Source organism: Ammospiza caudacuta, chromosome 10, assembly GCF_027887145.1.
Source record: "Ammospiza caudacuta isolate bAmmCau1 chromosome 10, bAmmCau1.pri, whole genome shotgun sequence".
Classification (NCBI taxonomy): Eukaryota; Metazoa; Chordata; class Aves; order Passeriformes; family Passerellidae; genus Ammospiza; species Ammospiza caudacuta.
The window spans coordinates 1324850-1342351 of record NC_080602.1 but is presented as its reverse complement, the minus strand read 5'-3'; the positions used below and the strand labels follow the sequence as shown (position 1 = coordinate 1342351).

The window sequence follows — 17502 nt, the reverse complement described above, 5'->3', positions numbered from 1 at the left end:
CTAGCATACAGCTGTGCCAGCAAGGCTCAGCTGGGCAAACAGCAGCTCGCCAGCCCCAGTGCTCAGAGCTCTGCCCCTCATGCTGGCAAGGAGGTGGGTGGCTGTCAGGAGCACAGCCCACCTCCTCCTGCCAGAGCAGCAGCCGGTAGGGCAGCGTGGCAGGGAGCCCAGAGCCCCATGGCTACGGACAAGCAGCCTGGGCGAGGCTCCCGCACTCAACCTCTGCCGCCGGTGGCCGGCGCTCACCGGCTGTCGTGGACGGCGTCTTGCTGGAGCTGTGGGAGCGACTGGCCGGCTTCACGGGCCACACGCCGACGGGGCTGGGCCCGGGGCCGCTCTCCTTGGCCTTGCGCTGCCATCGCGCAGGCGGCGCGGTCGGGATCAGCGTGTCCAGCTTCAGCAGCCCGTGCAGGTCCGCCTCCAACAGGAACTGCGCCGTGGTCCTGCGGGCGGGTGGGGTTAGCCGTGCCCAGCGGCCGGGCTGAGCCTGCTCCGACAGCCCCGCCGGCCTCCCCCCACCGGACCGTGCAAGCGCTGCGGCCGCTCCTGCCCGCCAACGCACACCCCCACTCTCCCCAGGCGCTCCTCGGGACACTCCGTCAGCCGATACGCCCTCCCTCCGCTCCTCGGGGCTCCTTGATCAGCCGGCACCTCTTCCAGCCGCTCTTTGGGGCTCCCTCCGATAAGCAACATTCTCCCTTCCCCTGCCCGCCTCACCACAGCCTCCCCGCTCGGGACTGCGCCTGCAGGCCGCCTCTGTGGCCTGTGACACGCTCACCTCCGCGGCGCCGCCGCCGCTCGCCCGCCCCGCAGCATTTCAAACGGCGGGCGGACGGGGCCCCGCTGGGCCGCTTCACACCCACCGGCCGCGCACTGCCCGGCGACGGCCGCGCGACGCAACGCGATTGGCTGAGCCGCGGGACGGGGCGGAGCGCTCCGCGCATGAAGTGAGGGGGCGGGACCGGAGGCGGGACCAGGTCTTGCTAAGGCGGGGCGATCCGCGCCGGGGGCGCGGCGCCGCAGGAGGGACCAGGCGGGGGCTCGGGGGGAACAGGAGTTTATGGCGGGGTGGGGGCGGTCGTGGCTGCCCGCGGCTCCCAGCCGCCCATGAGCAGGTAGGACTGGTTGGCCATGTCGGTGCTGGACAGGCGGCCCCCAGAGTGCTCCGGCGGCGGGCCGGGCAGCACCTCCAGCAGGCAGGGCAGGACGGTCTCCTCTGGCGGCTGCTTTTCGAAGGCATGGCCTGGGGCGACATGGAGTGGACGGGGTAGGGGCTGCCCTTCGAGCTGCCCCTGGGAGCAGCTGAGTCGCCCTGCCCACCCACTGGCCTGGCCGTGCTTGCTGCTTTCCTGGAGGAAGCTGCCCAGAGCACGGTGCAGCTCAGGAACGGGCGGCCGGAGTTTCGGCTTCATGTTGCTGGGTACGCAGGAAGGGGCATCGAATTTACCCTCAGACTTGAGGTGCCCTAATGCCCCATGCAAGGTGCCCAGGCTTGGTGCTGGACCCCCCCGCCTGCCCCCGGCACAGCCCTTACCTGTAGAGGGAGGGGAAGGTGCAACACAGCCCCAGGAGCGCTGCTGAGAAGAGCAGCGGCACCACCGTAACACTGGGGCTGAGCCAGCCTGCATCGGCGGAGGAATGCCGGAACTGTAGCCTTTCTCAGAGCCACCATCTCTGAGCCCCTCGCAGCCCCCTGCCCCGTGCCCCCCTCCCCATTTCCAGCACTGTCTGCCTCTTGCCCTCAGCCGTGAGGCTCCTGCGGCCGCAGCCTCCAGCCCTGCCCCTTACCCGCATCGGCCACGGCATCAACCACAACGGGTTTGGTCCCGGCGCTCCAGCTGCCCCGGTACCACGGCCCGCTGGGCTGGGCCCGCACCTGCGCGGGGTAGCGGGAGCCTGGCCGCAGGTCCAGGACCTCTTTCCTCGCTGCTCGCGGAACCTGCAGGACCTGCGGGGCAGAGCCGAGCTGGAGGCAGGGCTGCTGTGGGCTGGCACCAAGGGGCGGATCCCGCTTGGCCCGAGCCCGCGCCTGCCGTGTGTCAGCAGCGGAGGAGGGCAGCGCTGCTCGGGCTTCCCTGGGCAGGCCTTGCCTTCCAGTCATGGCTGTTCTCCATGGCATAGCGGACCTGGTAGTCCAGCTGCTCTGCAGGCAGCTCCAGGGGCGGCAGCCGCTGCACGCTCAGCCGGCCCTGCGACACTGTTGCCTGCACAAGCTGTGGGGCATCTGTGAGCATTGCTGGTGTTGGGGATAGGCATTCGTCGCTCCTGTGAAACGGGACATGGGACACTGTGTCCCCTGTGAGCCAAGCAGGGGCTGCGGTGGCACTGGGACTCACCAGCCTGGTGCAGCCAAAAGGGCTCCTTGAAGTAGCTGAGTGTGGGCAGCATGTGGGTCCTGGTGACATTCACCAGGACAGAGATGGCACTGCCAGCCTTGGGCTGGAAAGTGCAGGCATAGGTGCCCTGTGCCCCCCTGCTTACCTCCTCGCACTGTTGCCATGCATCTTCCCTGTGGGAGGAGTGGGGAGCCAGTCAGTCTCACCAAAGCAAACCCACAGCCAGCATTCCTCCTGCTCTTCCCCAGGAAAGCTACTGCTGCTTGTAGTTGGAGGTGCAATGTGGTGAGGGGGTATGAGATTGGTGGTGGAAGGGCAGGACAGAGCAGGGCATGGGCAAGGGGCCCAGTGTGGGATATTGGGACACAGCAGGACCAGTGGTCTCTGGGATGTGCCTGCATGGGTGCCACCTGCCTGCCATGCCCCTTACCTTGTGCCAGCCCCGCTCAGAGGTGGCCGGTAGAGGAGCTGGTGGGAGCTGTGGGGCTCTGCAGGGTCCCAGCTCCACTCGCAGCGCTCGTGCCGCAGGTCAGGGGTTCTGCAGCACAGCCCGATGTCTCCTGGGCAGGGAGAGCCAGGACAGGGAGGGGGCTGCTTCCCCTTGGCCCCCCAAAACTTGGGAGTTACACCTTGCTACAACAGGACCCCCACCCCAGCAGCCCCAGGCGTGGGTGCCTCCCTGCTGTTGCTGCCAGCACCCTGCAGAGGGGATGGCTGCTCACCGGAGGAGTGGGGGGTCTCTGCAGCCAGAGCCTGTGACCAGGGCCCCCAGACGCCGTCCATGGAGGTACCGTCGGGCTTGCTGCACAGCTGGATGTGGTGCCTCATCCCTGGCTCCAGGCCCCGGAGCACCACCCAAGTGTTGGCCTGGACCAGCCTCTGCAGGAGAGGGGCCAAGCTGAGGAGCAACTGCAGGCTCCAAAGGCCCCTGCCCATCCCTGACACCTCCAAGGACCTGTCCCAGTGCTGCTCATTTCAGAGGGTGCTGCCTTGGGGGAGAGAAAAATCAATCTTCTGCCTTTCAGGGAGCTGAACGAGAAGGGACTCTTCACCATCCAACACCTGGCTGGGTCCCATTCAGAGGTCCTGCTTTGAAGCCTCCGTCAGGTTTGCTTGGCAGTTACCAGCGAGGTGAGAACATTGTTCTGAATTGTCCCCTATACTTCATACACGGTGTGTAGAGTAGGTATGTGCTTGTGCTGGAAAAGAAATGAAATTTAGCAAAATATTTAATTATAGTGAGTTGTGTGTGAACTGGTTTGTTAAAAAGTAGTTTTGTAGCCGTTGAAAAGTGTGTTGAGTTTTGTGTGTGTAACCTAGCAGGTAGTCTTAGGGATTTAATAAATAATTAAACTAGTGCAGGAAAGTAAGAATGCTAACGTGTCTGGAGGCAGCATACAATGCTCTTAGAATAAGATAAGCAGAGGATTAATGATCTTGTTTGTGAACCAAAGAATGTATCACAAGGGGTCTGTGACCAGGCAAGGGGAACGGGGAAACTGTTTCTTGGAGACTTTGTTATGAACCGCATGTATAAGAGGGAAGCACCCACACGTGAATTTGGGGGCTCGGATTTTGGGACGTGAGTCCCCCAGTTCCCCGGGCCCTTAATAAAGCACCCACAAAACTTATCCGAGTTTTGTGTCATCTATCAATCGGGCAACAGTTTTCTGGCGACCGCGGCAGGACTCCAAGGGCTGCTGGGGCGGTTCGCGTCCCGATCCACTCCAAGCCGGCACCGAGCACTTCTCGGGGAGTAATCGGTCGTACCCGACACCCCGTGCCTGTTGGACAATTGCCAAGGTGAGCCCGAAGGTGCTTTATATTGGAAAAAGGTGATAATTGGATTTGGATTTGGTGGTTGGTAAAAAAGCCTAGGCTCCGGCCATAAGACGTCTAAGGACGCAGGGCCGGAACTCACCTCCTGTTTGTTTTAGGGAAGGACGGCGAGAAGGTATATTGGTTTAAGGTATATTGGTTTATTGGGATTAATAGTGGAATTAAAGGTTGTCATATGATGTCTTTTAAAACTTTTAAAACCTTAGTGCAAGCCAATGGTAAAATACCTGGAAATACACCATTAGGTTGTATATTGAAACGGTGGAAAAGTGAGGGGTATTATCAAGAATTGGATAAAAGCAAAATGATAGATTATTGTAATCATTGGTGGCCTGAATATGAGATTGGGGAAGTGGGATGGCCGGTGAATGGTACACTGGAATTGGGGATAATGGAATCTTTGATGCAATTTTTAAGGAGAAATGAGAAATGGGATGAAATACCATATTTGGATTTGTTTTTCGTTTTATATCGGAAAGAGGAATGGCAAAAGGAATGCGGTATTTTTGTTTTAGAAGTGAATGATGAAAGGGAGTGTGTGGGATGTAAAGAAAGAAAGGAGCGTAATTTGTATCCTTCAGTCAAGGAAGATTTGTCTTATTGTATAGCACCTCCGAGGGTTCCGGTTGCTCCTAATGTGCCCCCTGCTCCCTCTGCGGATATAGCTATAAAAACGGGATCTAGTGAGAGTGATAGTGATGGTGGTGATTTAGAAAAGAATGAGAGTGTTAAAGGAACTCCGTTAGCAGGGCGGACTCACAAGGGAAGGAAGGGGCAGAAGGGGCCACAGTTAATTGCGCCGTTAAGGGAAGCTGTGGGACCACAGGGAGAAAGGATACTTATAAAGGTGCCTTTCTCCCCCGGGGATTTGGTAATATGGAAGCAATCAGCGGGGAGTTATCGGGAGGATCCTGAAAGGGTGGCAAGGGTGGTTAAAATGATAATAAAGACTCAGAATCCGGACTGGAATGATTTACAGGTATTATTAGATACTATAATGGATTCCACGGAAAAGGAAATGGTTATTAGAGCCACTAGAGAAAAGGCTCGTGAGGAGATTCGGTTGAGACAACTAAATGAGACAGTTGATGAATTGGTACCAAGTGAGGAACCTAAGTGGGACCCAAACTCTACGGGAGGAATAAGGGCTGTAAAACGATATCAGGAATTGTTGGTGGAAGGAATTAGGACAGGAATACCTAAGACTATGAACTGGTCTAAGTTGTATTCGGTCAAGCAGGACAAGAATGAGTCTCCGTCTGCCTTTTTAGAACGATTAAAAGACATGGCTCGGAAGTTTACTAATTTAGATGTAGAGGATCAATCAGGAAAACTTCAATTGGCCTTGTTGTTTATGGGGGCAATCACAAGAGGATATTAGGAAAAAGTTACTAAAGCTGGAAGGAGAGGATACTAGAAGTTTGGATAAAATGCTGGAGGTAGCGTGGAAGGTATACAACAACAGGGAAAAAGAAACTGCAAAAAGACAACAAGCTAGTATTCTGGCTGTAATGCAACAGACAGGGGCAGGAGGAAGACCCATTAGGGGTCGAGGAGGAACTAATCGTGGACAGAGGGGGGTTGCCAAGAGGTCGGGGAGGATTTGGGTTTGCACCTAACATGGGGAGGTTGGATCCAAACCAGTGTGCGTTTTGCCGACAATTGGGACACTGGAAAAATGAATGCCCGGTTAGAGGAGGTATGGGCATGGGAAACATGGGATTAAGGACAGGTCCAATGGGGAATGCTCCTGTGGGAGGATTCACAGGAGGACCAGCAGAAGTCGCTCAAGCACTAGTTTTGGGAAACTATCAGAATCAAAGCTGACTAGAAAAGGATTTAAGGGTAGTTTTAGAAATAGATGGAAAGGATCAAGAATTTATGGTAGACACTGGAGCTACTTATTCTGTACTCAATAGACAATTGGGACCTTTGAGTGACACAACGGTACAGGTGGTGGGGGCAACAGGGAAGCTAGAGGAACAACCATTTTTACAACCTTTAAATCTTAGGTTTGGGGGGAAGGAATTAGATCACCAATTTTTGTATATGCCAAACTGCCCCATACCCCTTCTTGGCAGAGACCTGTTGTCCCGACTTAATGCGAAAATAATATTTGAAGGGGGAAGGGTGAAATTGGAAATACCTGAGGAACAAATAGCAGGCATTTTTGTAATCAAGGAAGTGGATGCCTCTCCTATTCCAGAAGAAATTGAGCAGGCTGTAGTACCCTGGGTATGGGAGTCAGGGGTCCCCAGAAAATCTAAAGCTGCGCAGCCAGTAAAGGTGGAGCTAAAGGAAGGGGCCCGACCAGTGAGGATAAAGCAATACCCCTTGAAGCTTGAGGCAAGGAGGGGAGTAGCCCCGTTAATTAAACAATTTTTGGCTCAAGGAATATTACAGGAATGTGAATCGGAGTATAATACTCCAATTTTTCCAGTAAAGAAACCTAATGGTAAGTACGGTTTGGTACAGGACTTAAGGGCTATTAATGAAATAGTGAAAGACATACATCCAGTTGTTGCTAGTCCTTATACCTTGTTAACATCTGTATCGGAGGAGTTTAAATGGTTCTCAGTGATTGACCTTAAAGATGCCTTCTTCTGCATCCCACTGGCAGTAGAGAGTAGGAAATATTTTGCCTTTGAGTGGGAGAGTCCTGATTTTGGGAGAAAGAAGCAGCTTATGTGGACGAGACTCCCACAGGGATTTAAATGCTCCCCTACTATTTTTGGAAACCAACTGGCCAAGGAGCTGGAGGAATGGAAGATAACCAAGGTAACAATATCCCCATCCTTGTATGTAGTCCTGCAGTACGTGGACGACATTTTTCTGGCTACTAAGGAAAGGGAAATGTGCGTGGAATTAACAATTAAATTACTCAACATGCTTGGCCAAGCAGGGTATCAGGTTTCTAAGGAAAAAGCTCAATTGGTCAAAAATAGCGTTATTTACCTCGGTTGTGAGATCACACAAGGGCAGAGACATTTGGGAGTAAACCGAATAGAGGCAATATGTGCTATTCTTTTGCCTCGTAACCATCAGGAATTGAGATCTTGTCTAGGAATGGTGGGATGGTGTCGACTGTGGATCATGAATTTCGGTCTCCTAGCCAAGCCACTATATGAGGCCTTGAAGCAGCATCGGTTGGAGTGGACGACACAGCAAAAGAAGGCCTTCCAGGAATTGAAGCAGGCACTAAAGGAGGCCCCAGCCCTAGGACTCCCTGACCTGACCAAGGAATTCCAGTTGTACGTGAATGAGAGGCAAAAACTGGCATTGGGGGTCCTCACCCAGAAGGTGGGATCCTGGAAGAGGCCAGTGGGATATTTCTCTAAACAACTGGATTCGCAGACCCGACCTAAAGGATGAACCATTGGAAGAACCTGAATGGGAACTATACACTGATGGATCCAGTTTTGTCGAGAATGGGACTCGCTATGCCGGGTATGCAGTGGTAACATTGGATCAGGTAATAGAGGCAAGGGCTTTGTTACCTGGAACTTCGGCCCAGAAGGCAGAGGTGATTGGACTCACCAGAGCCCTGTATTTGAGCAAGGACAAAAGGGTTAATATCTGGACAGATTCTAAATATGCCTTTGGTGTGGTTCATGTACATGGGGCATTATGGAAGGAAAGGGGGCTTTTGAATTCACAGGGAACCAACATCAAGCACCGGGAAGAAGTGCTACAGCTACTGGATGCGATACACAGTCCCAAAGCAGTTGCAATAATGCATGTTAGAGGACATCAGACTGCGGAAGGAGACGTTTACAGAGGAAATCGATTTGCTGATGTTACAGCACGCAAGTGACACGGGAAGTATGGACTCAAATGGCATTGGTACCGGTAAGAACAAATCCGGCTACCCCATACCTGAATCAGGAGCCCAAATATTCAATAGAAGATGGAAAACTAATAAACTTGCTAGGGGCACAGAAGAATCAACTTGGGTGGTACGTTACACCAATGGGACAAATAGTGGTACCTACCCACATAATGAAATTTATTTTGGAATCAGAACATAATAAATGTCATTGGGGGGCAGAGGTATTGGTAAAATTTTTGAAGAATGAGATAATCTCTAATCAGATGTTAACAATGGCAAAAAGAGTTAATGCAATGTGCCCGGTATGTTTGAAAAATAATCCAGTAGTTAGGAGACAAATACAAATGGGAAAGTTGCAAGTCGGGCCACAACCAGGAGATTACTGGCAAGTTGATTTTTCTGAATTGCCTAGGGCACAGGGATACAGATACTTGTTAGTGTACGTATGTACATTCTCAGGGTGGCCGGAAGCTTTTCCATGTAGAACTAATCAGGCTAAGGAGGTGGTAAAAACCTTGTTAAAAGAAATAATACCAAGATTTGGAGTACCTTTAGGATTGTCATCAGATAGGGGTCCGCATTTTATAGCCGGGGTAGTGCAGGAATTAGCACGAATGTTAGATATAACCTGGAATTTGCATACCCCCTGGAGACCTCAGTCTAGTGGGCAGGTGGAAAGGATGAATCAAACCCTGAAAGGACAAATCAAAAAGATTTGCCAGGAAGCTAAACTGCACTGGCCTCAAGCTTTGCCTTTGGCCCTACTCAGGATTCGAATTAAACCAAGGGAAAAGGTAGGCGTAAGTCCATATGAGATATTATATGGCAAACCATATCATGCAACTGTATTAAATGGGAGGTACATGTGAGTGGGGACCAGGCGATTGCAGAGTATGTTATGTCACTTAATAGAATTCTTTAAGAAATACGTTACAGTGAAATAGACCGCTCACGCTGGAGAATTCTGTCCACGACATCCAGCCTGGGGACCAGGTGTACGTCAAGAAGTGGATCACGGATTCGCTACGGGAATCATGGAGCGGACCCCACCAGGTGATGATGACGACCTACACGGCGGTGAAGGTCCAGGGGATGGATGCTTGGATCCATTACACCAGGGTAAAGAAGGCACCGTTCCAGTGGGAAACCCAGATAGTGTCTCCAACCCGGATGATCTTCCGCGCAAAGCCGCCTTCGTAATTATATTACTGCTAGTGATCATGAGACTATTACCCGTTCAAGGGTCTACTCTAGTACAGGTTGAAGAAACAAAGGTTACAGTCATGGAAGGGATGGATGTTCAATTAACTTGTGTTATCTTTGACAGCCAGAAAGTTGAGGCCGGTGAAGTTATTGCAATATGGCAATGGGGGGCTGAAAGAAGCCGAGGCAAGATAGGAGTCGGTTGGGATCAGGATAAACAACAAGGAAACACGGTACTGAATCTTACCAAGGTAACCACAAACGATACGGGAGAATATACATGCTTGGTCAAAATACGGGATAGTTTTGATTACAAAAGAGTGAGTATGAGGGTTTTGCCATGGACAGGGGATCGTGCTGAAAACATAAAGATTAATCCAGTATCAATGGCAGTGGACATGTGAGATGGGCCACCTCTCAGAATAAATTGTTCCTTCCTAGTAAGATCAAGATATCAAAGGAACCTTTGGGTCAAATGGTAGAAGCAAAATAGGGAACTGACCTGGGACAGAATAGAGGACGGGACCAGTTGGTGGGAGAAGGAAGGCAAAGGTTGTGGGTGGTCGAGTGTCACTAATCCTAGAATAGGAAATGCATGGTGGAGGCATGACAGAATGATGTTATCCTTACAGAGACACGGTAGAAGGAGTAGACGAGAGGTTAATGATACAATAGAACGCAATGCTGAGCAGGAAAACTTAGTGGTAGGATTAATCAGAGATTTTGGGATCATGCAGAATGTGACTAAAATAACAGCTTGCCTGCCATTACCACAGGCTGCAGGTGAACCAATTCCCTGGGGAATAATACCAGTAACCAAAATGCCTGAAACATTCAAGAATGTTTCATGGTCCTGCCAGTCAGTTCCCAAACCAGTAGATGTATGGAGAGATTTGTGTATGACCATTCGGGCTATGACTAGAGAGGAATGTGAAAAGAAATCCAATCATTATGGTTGGATTCAAAATACCAGGAGGTGTTTAATTGCAACCCCAATAGATGAGCCATGCAATACAGCACGAATAAGAACGAAATCCCAACGAAATGAGATGAGTTGTCAGAATGTCACACAGAATTTTGACACCTGGAATAGTTGGAAGACATTATGGGGACCTAGTGTTTTGGAACACTATAATTACCTTGGGGAAGTACAATGGTGCATCCAATGGTCAGGACTAAAGAATCAGTCACATTATAGGGCCCTTCTCACGTCTACATCTTCCCCAGAGTTCAGACCGCAGAAAGAGGATTGGAATTGTACTGAGGTTTTTACATGTGATACACCGGAAGACCGAATTGGATTGGTACCGGTGAAAATGGCATTAAAGTGGGGATGCGAGTGTAGGGGGTATGATCACACGGTTAGCAGAGAGTCCATGGATGGACCTATAGATTGCAGATCTACTACTGTGCATAGCCCTGGAAATTTAGTCTGGGTGTTGGGACACGGACAGTGGACCACACATTTACCTCTAGATGGATCAGTAACACAAATCACCCTAGGGGTTCCCACATTGTGTCCATACTGGAAACAGAATAGATTGATCCAAAGGAAAGGACTCAGAAAGAGGGAAGAATCCCTAGAGGAGCAGTGGCATGAACCTGGCTCAGGAGTGCAATTTGGATGGATATTGGAGTCATTATTCCCTCCGGTAGCGACATATCGAAACAGGGAAATGCTCAACAATTTGTTAGGACAGACAGAAAGGTTGGCAGCAGCTACTAAGAAGGGATTTAAAGATCTAAATTTGCAATTGCAAGCTACATCAAGAATGACCCTACAAAACAGAATGGCATTGGATTTGCTACTGTTAAAAGAGCATGGAGTTTGTGGTTACCTGAGTAGGAGAATAGATCATTGCTGTGTACACATTCCAAATGTTACACTTGAAGTTGAGAAAGATATTTCTCAACTGGCAGAACTGGAAACAAAAACCAAGGAAATTGAAAAGGAAGCACAGCATAATTGGATAGGAGCAGTATTTGATTCTTTGGGGCTTCACCTGTCTGGCTGGATTACGTCTGCTATACAATATGTACTAATGTTTTTAGTATTTCTAGTGACTATATGGATTGTATATAGATGCCTCTTAGGTGTGATCGAAAAGGAAAAGAGGCGATCTCTCCGGTTGCTGAAGGCGATGACCCGCGGGCGGCAGAATGAGGAACACTCCCCACCTCGTTATGAAGATGTTACTGTTGATTGAGCATCCTTGCAGCAGGACTGAAGGATGCTCAAAAGGGGGGAAATGTTGGAAAAGAAATGAAATTTAGCAAAATATTTAATTAAAGTGAGTTGTGTGTGAACTGGTTTGTTAAAAAGTAGTTTTGTAGCCGTTGAAAAGTGTGTTGAGTTTTGTGTGTGTAACCTAGCAGGTAGTCTTAGGGATTAAACTAGTGCAGGAAAGTAAGAATGCTAACGTGTCTGGAGGCAGCATACAATGCTCTTAGAATAAGATAAGCAGAGGATTAATGATCTTGTTTGTGAACCAAAGAATGTATCACAAGGGGTCTGTGACCAGGCAAGGGGAACGGAGAAACTGTTTCTTGGAGACTTTGTTATGAATCGCACGTATAAGAGGGAAGCACCCACACGTGAATTTGGGGGCTCGGATTTTGGGACGTGAGACCCCAGATCCCCGGGCCCTTATTAAAGCACCCACAAAACTTATCCGAGTTTTGTGTCATCTATAAATCGGGCAACACTTTTTCATCTCCATGTGTGCTCAGGGTCTGCCTTCATTTCTGGTTTTAGACCTGAGATTTCTAATTTCTGTCAGCTATCTGTAGGATCTGTGGGCACATGCAGCTGTATTTACTGCCAGGTCGGGTATCTGACACTCATCTTTGAGTGCAAATGCAGAAACTGAAACGCTAATGATGTTATTTCCCAGAGTCCCAGTCTCTGCCCAAGCTGTAATTCAACACTGCAAATTATTCTGTAGACCTGAGCCTGTGTTTTCTGTTTCCTGGCTGAGTGCTTCAACTGCTGGTGTTGCTTTTTGGAACAGGAGCACCTGACTCTTTTATCTTTATGACTTGTGCCTTGATGATTTGAAAGCAGCCCTTGCTTTAATTTTCTAGTAAAAGGGCCTAAAATGAAAGCTGTGGACATTTTAGAAGTGTTAAGTAGAACACTGAGTGGAATTTTTATTTTAGGCCCACAGTGAGCAGGTCTGAGGCCAGAAATTGGTGCCAGAGTAAGTGCCTTTCTGTGCTTGTGCTCTCCAGCTCTTCCTGTACTTGTATGTTCCCCTGGACACAGTGGGATGTGTTGTCATTTCCTGGGACTTCTCCTGAAGGCAACTGGTTTTCTTTCCAAGGTGATTCTTATGTTTCCCCTCATGGCTTCCCCAGGTGACCAACCTCCGTTCCAAGGTGTCCTGCTCTGCCATTGTCACTCTGGGAGAGCTCTCTGTGACCTTGAAGAAGGACATGGACTCTGAGGTGCATGAGGGTGCTCGGGTCCTTCTCCAGATGGTGTCCATCTCCCCAGAATTTGTTCAGAAAGCAACCAGTCAGACCCTGGGGATCCTGGTGGAGAATGTGACTCCTGCACGAGCAATGACTGCTCTCATGGACATGGGAGTCAAGTAGGTTCTTCTTCTTTTAGTGATATTCTTCACCTTTGTGTGTGTGGCAGGGAGAAGGGATGAGACAGAGAATGGGAATGGTTGGAGGGAAGGGTCCTGTATCCTGCATCTTCTATGAACTCAGTGACTTGATTCTCCAACCAACCTCACTTCTGTCCTCTCGTCACCTATTTCTGCCCTCCTGCAGCCCATCAGTTCTCAGAATCACAGAAGTGTAGAATATGGGGAGCTGGAAGGGGCCCATCAGGACCATGGAGTCCAGCTCCTGGCCTTGCCCAGAACAGCCCAAGGGTCACACCAAGTGCCTGAGATTGCTGTCCAAATGCTCCTTCAGCCCTGTCAGGCTTGGTGCTGTGACCACTGCCCTGGGGAGCCTGTTCCAGTGCCCAACCACCCTCTGGGTGAAAAACCCTTTTTCCTGATATCCAAACTAAAGCTCCTCTGACTCAGCTTCCTGCTGCTTCCTGCAGTTCTCCCAGTCTGTCAGATTTTCCTAGATGTGGTGACTGATGGGGAAGGGAAAGTGCCTGCAAAGGCCAAGGATAGAGCCTTGTGCTTTTGTGGGCAGAGGGGCAATTGCAATTGCAGCTGTGAGCAGTGTTTGGTATTTCACAGCAGGTGCAGCTCCTGCCAAAGGAGTCTTGTATGACTGTCCTGGCCTTAGAACTCTACTTTCTATGCAAACTGATGTTTCATGTTAGCCTTGAGAAGATGAATCACTTTACAGGCACCTCCACAGGCTGACAGCCATGGGACAGTTGAAGCAAATGCTGCCTTGAATGTTGGTGCTGGGCCTGATAGTTCCCAAGAGACACTCTCTAGAACAGGACAGCCTGGCTAAACTGCCTGCCACCCTTTCCTCAGCTTTGCAATAGGGTAAAACATTCAGATGGATCCATTGCCAAGCCCCACAGCAGAAACAGGCTGCATTGCTGGATATTCTGCAACTTCACAGCCCACACCGCATTTTCCCTGCATTTGTTGTTTTCCAGAGGTCTGCAGATTTGGGGATAAATGGGTGGAAAGAGCTTCAGTCCTGCTGTAGCTCTGTGTACTGGGTGCCCTCTGATGGGTCAGCATCAATTGTCCTTAATTGCTAAATTATTCATATGTCATCTATTACTTTAATCTTTCTCCGAGTAAATACTGTGAAAGAAACTGAGTATCAGACAGTGCAGGGAGACTGAATTCCTCCCTCTTCCGTGCAGGCAGGCCTAGTGTGCAATGCTACCTTTGTGTTTAGCTGAGGACAGAGCCTTGTGCAGGTGTCTGAAGGCGCAGGGAGAGCCCAGGCTCCTTCCCCCAGCAAGGGCAGGGAGCAGCTCTGGCCAAGGCCGGCGCTGCCGCTGCTCCTTGTCCCTGTGCCCAGGGTTTGCTCTCTCCTCCCCAGCAGCCGCCCCGCCCCGGTGCGCGAGTGTGCGGCCCAACTCCTCCTGTCCCTGGTGGAGAGAATTGGAGTCACCCAGCTCGCAGGCACCCCCAGGGCTGAGAGGCTGCCACACGTGGCAGGGAAGCTTGCTCAGGACTGCCACAAGGACACAAGTAATGATCTTCATTTCACCTCCCAAAACAGGAAAACCGTTTTCTGTCTGGCTGTAAAGGTGAAACCACGCAAGAGTGGAAACTAAAGGGAACATGAAGTTACCTCACGGTGTGAATAAGGGTCATAGAATCATGGAATATGCTGAGTTGGAAGGGCCCATCAGGGTCATCGAGTCCATCTCCTGGCCATGCGCAGTGACCCCAAGAGTCACTCCATGTGCTTGAGAGCATTGTCCAAACTCTTCTTGAGCTCTGTCAGCCTTGGCCCTGTGACCACTGCTCTGGGCTGCCTGGGCAAATGGCTGTACAGGGAAACCTTGGGTTGGCCAGCAAAAAGGAGCATTGCCACCTTTTTGCTGTGGCTTGAAGGATTCTTTACTGAGATCAAAAGAGCTCAGATCAGCCAGTCCAACACTTTTGTTTGGCCTCAGGTGCACAACACAAAGCCAAAGTGTTGGCTAATGTTCATCACTGAAGGATACCAACATCCATTTTTCATTAACTTCAGACTTTCTAGAAATATTTCAGGGGTCTTTAGCCAAAAAATTCAGTCTTTCTAAACCTGTTCTGCAGATTTCTAGAATGCTGTTATCTGTGGCTCAGTGAGTTCCAAACTTCTTCTTGAAGAAAACTGTGGTTTCCTACTGGCAAAATCGAAAAGGAATCTTGCGATTTCAATGGGGACCAATAGAGGAATCTTTGGTGCATATCCCTGCCCTTGATGGCATGCTATGCCATTTGATGGCTTTGACTGTGGGAAAGATTTTTTTTCTTTTTTTGGTTGCTTTCTGAAGTGTCCATGCCATGTCCCTCATATCTTGCCCCCTAAGTTGTGTCTTCCTCCTTGACTTTTTCCCCTGCTTTTGCAACATCTGTGAGCTTAGTTTTGGCATGTTTTGGTCTTTTGCAATGCATCTGATTTCCTCACAGCCTATTTTTTGAAGACACTAAAATTCCCGTGTTTCTGCTTTTTGCAATTGCATTTCATTTGAACCTATCTCCTTTCCGGAGTGTTTGTTAGCCTTTCTTTTGGGATTCGCAAGATTCCGTATCCCTTCCCGAAAAGAAAAGGAAATTTCCTTACGGGAATGGAAAAGGAATCTTGCGATTTCAATGGGAACCAAGAGAGGAAATCTTTGGTGCATGTCGCTGCCCTTGATGGCATGCCATTCCATTTGATGGCTTTGACTTTGGGAAAGATTTTTTTCTGTTTTTTGGTTGTTTTCTGAATTGTCCGTGCCATGTCCCTCATATCTTGCCCCCTAAGTTGTGTTTTCCTCCTTGACTTGTTCCCCTGCTTTTGCAACATCTGTTAGCTTAGTTTTGGCATGTTTTGGTCCTTTGCAATGCACCCGACATAATCCCTGGCCATTTTCTTAGAGTCACTAGATTTCCCAAGTTTTCTTTTTTTCTCCTCCCATTGCAATTCCTTTGATGGTGTCTCCATTCCAGCGTGTTTTAAGTCGTTCTTTTCTGTTTTGGCCTTCAGTGGGGATCAATTTTGGCAAGCTTTGCTGCATGTGCCTGCACTTGCTGATGTATGGCTTGCCTGCATTTTGGAGGGTTTGACTTTGGGAATGATTTTTTTTTGGTTTTTTTTGTTTTAATTATTCATGCCATGTCCCTCATATATTCCCCTCCAAGTTATGTCTTCCTACTTGACCTTTTCCCCTGCTTTTGCGACCTCTGTGAGCTTTGTTTTGGCATGTTTTGGTCCTTTGCAATGCACCTGATATAATCCCGGGCCATTTTCTTAGAGTCACTAAATTTCCCAAATTTTCTTTTTCTCTCCTCCAATTGCAATTTCTTTTGATGGTGTCTCCATTCCAGCGTGTTTGTAGGTCCTTCTTTTCTGTTTTGGCCTTCAGTGGGGATCAATTTTGGCAAGCTTTGCTGCATGTGCCTGCACTTGCTGGCGTATGGCCTGCCTGCATTTTGATGGCTTTGACTATGGGAAAGATTTTTTTCTTTTTTTGGTTGTTTTCTGAAGTGTCCATGCCATGTCCCTCATATCTTGCCCCCTAAGTTTTGTCTTCCTTCTTGACTTTTTCCCCTGCTTTTGCAACATCTGTGAGCTTAGTTTTGTCATGTCGGCCCCTGCCAGGCGTCTGAGCAGGGACGAGGAGGCAATGAGGCCCCAGGCCTGCAAGGGTCACTTGTCCCATCGTGGCCTCAGGCCCAGGCCCAGCAGCCATGGCCAAAGTGCTGCCCATGTTGGCTCTGGCAGGGCTGTCTCGCAGCTGCTGCCCATCCCTGTGCCCTGTGCAGCCCCGGCTGTCCCACGGTGTCCCTGCCCTGCGCCTCTGTCCCTGCAGGCTGTCGGCATCCCCCGGCTGCCCCACCTGGCTGGGCCCTTCCTTTGCTGACAGCTCTGCCTCCTGCCTGCCCCTGCCTGCCCACACAGAGCCTTGGGCTGCTCCAGGCTCCTGCTGGGGACGTGCTGCACCACAGCCCTGCCCTGCCAGGGAAATTCCTTTCTGCTGCTGCCCGGGCTGGGCCTCCCCAGCTGCCCTTGTGCGGGGTGCGGAGGTTCAGGGATATCACACCACAACCAATATGATCCAGTGAGGCCAAATTTATTATCCCTAAAAAGACTATATTTATAATAAATCTCTACTGTCCACGTGTCTCTAGCTAATACATGATTGGTTAATCCTAGCTGTTTACACATCTAAAAGAGAATGCTGATTGGATCACCTAATTTTTCATGCGTCTTGCTGTCGTCTTCTGGCCCACTCATGGTTCAATTTTTTCCTTCTTTCCCAAGCTTGCTGTCAAACTTGCTGAGTCCTGATGACTCTTCTTGTATTTTTCTCAAGGATATACCAACCCCATTTCTGAATATGTCCATTATCCATTGTTTGTGAATGTGTCCATTGTCCATTAGTACAAGCAGGTTGGATTGTGCATCGGCTGAATATGGCCCTTGTCTAGCAAGAACTCCTCAATGTGCAAAAAACTCTCAACAGTTCCCCAGTTTTGTTTTTGCACAAGCCAGACTGATTTAAAAGCACGCTCAATTATTTTCTTCACAGCAAGGCACTACAAGCAGAATTGAAAATGAAGACAAAGTATCATTATGCCAAAGGGTACTAAATCCTTGAGCCAGCCTGTTATTCCCTAGGATTTTAGCCACTCATTAAAAGAATTCTCAACCACT

At 49.9% G+C, this 17502-nt stretch overlaps 1 pseudogene; it reads right to left on the bottom strand.

Moving 5' to 3' along the window:
• Positions 1-1058: 1058 nt before the first annotated feature.
• On the bottom strand, positions 1059-6784 carry LOC131562071 (thrombopoietin receptor-like; annotated as a pseudogene).
• Between the last annotated feature and the right edge of the window lie 10718 nt (positions 6785-17502).